This window comes from Etheostoma cragini, chromosome 19, assembly GCF_013103735.1.
Source record: "Etheostoma cragini isolate CJK2018 chromosome 19, CSU_Ecrag_1.0, whole genome shotgun sequence".
Classification (NCBI taxonomy): domain Eukaryota; kingdom Metazoa; phylum Chordata; class Actinopteri; order Perciformes; family Percidae; genus Etheostoma; species Etheostoma cragini.
In genome coordinates this window covers 315778-317333 of record NC_048425.1, presented here as the reverse complement: position 1 = coordinate 317333, position 1556 = coordinate 315778, and the positions used below count along the sequence as shown (strand labels likewise).

The 1556-nt window shown below is 43.1% G+C and overlaps 1 long non-coding RNA gene across 1 annotated transcript; it reads left to right on the top strand.

Annotated features, from left to right (window-relative positions):
* The first annotated feature begins 161 nt into the window (after positions 1–161).
* On the top strand, positions 162–1427 carry LOC117962149. The gene is made up of 2 exons (XR_004660575.1): positions 162–332; positions 1190–1427. It is a non-coding gene; the product is annotated as an uncharacterized LOC117962149 (long non-coding RNA).
* Positions 1428–1556: the final 129 nt, after the last annotated feature.

The following is a 1556-nucleotide window of genomic DNA, read 5'->3' as shown; positions in this document are numbered from 1 at the left end:
ATGTAAATAATCACTACTTTTAGCGTGTATAGAGCAGCATATCTCCACCAGACTCCATGTAAATAATCACTACTTTTCAGAAAAATAATCGGAGTCTGACTGCACGGGGAAAAAGGGGAAAAGTTTTTTTTATTAAAAAAGATAATGATGGTGATTGCTGTGTCTCCAGGAGGGAGAGTGCGGAGCTGTGGAAGGTGGTGCTGGGTCTGAATAACCTGGACCATCCGGGTGTTCACAGTCAGAGCCGCGGGGTGCGCTCCATCATCGTCCACCCACGGTACAACCGGGCGGTGGTGGACTACGACATCAGCGTGGTGCAGCTGGATTCAGAGGTCAGAAACAGACGCTGAGGGTTAATTATCAGCAGCATTTCCTAAAATAACATCAGGGTCCCTAATAAACACTCGCCAGGGGCCAAATGCAGGGGCACTGACTTATCTCAGAGGGCCATCTGCCACATGGACGGTAAATGTTACGTTATGTACAAAATACTTGAAGATTTTTACTCAGTTTTCAGTCTGTTTTTGGTACATTTTTGTTCAGTTTTTGAACGCCAGCCTCCCCTGATTAACTGGCCGTTATGTGGAGATTTTTGGCTGCAGTTATTCCAAAAGAAAGCAGGATGAAAGCAGAGGATAAACCACTGTTTCAGTCAGTTTTTGATCAGTTTTTGGTAATTTTACGGTCCGTTTTTGGTTCGTTTCCGGTCAGTTTTTGGTCTTTTTTTGGTAGTTTATCAGTCAGTTTTCGGTCGTTTTTCAAACATTTTTCTATCAGTTTTTGGTACTTTTTTAGTAATTTTCCAGCCAGTTTGTGGTCGTTTTCGGTCAGTATTCAGTCTGTTTTCCGTCTTTTTTTTGTCATTTTTTGTCATTATTTTGTCCGTTTTCTGTCCTTTTTCTGTAATTTTTTGGTCATTTTCCAGTCCTTTTTTGGACATATTTTGGTCAGTTTTCGGTAATTTTTTTGGAATTTTCCAGCCAGTTTGTGGTCATTTTTTGGTCAGTATTCAGTCTGTTTTCAGTCTGTTTTTTTCATTTTTTTTTGTCAATTTTTGTTAATTTTCCTATCCTTTTTTGGCCATATTTTGGTCCGTTTTTGGTGATTTGCTCCTGTGTTTAACCGTCTGTTACGTGGCGGTTGAGGCCGCCGGCGTCCTGAGGGTGAAACAGTGTTTTGGTGTTTCCAGGTGACGGAGACGGCGTTCGTCCGACCGGTGTGTCTCCCTCGGCCGGAGCAGCTTCCTGCTCCAGACTCCTACTGTTACATCACAGGCTGGGGACACATGGGCAACAGGAGTCAGTACACACACACACACACACACACACACAGCAACACACACACACACACACACACACACAAACAGAGACACACACACACACACATACACACAGACCTACACTAAAAATGTAGTGCCCACTTAATGTGAGTAGGTAGTGACAGCTGTGATTACATTAATATACTAATGTACATTTTGATTTGTGTGTCTCTGTGTGTGCGTGTGTGTGTATGTGTGTGTGTCTCTCTGTGTGTGTGTGTGTGTGTGTGTGTGTGTG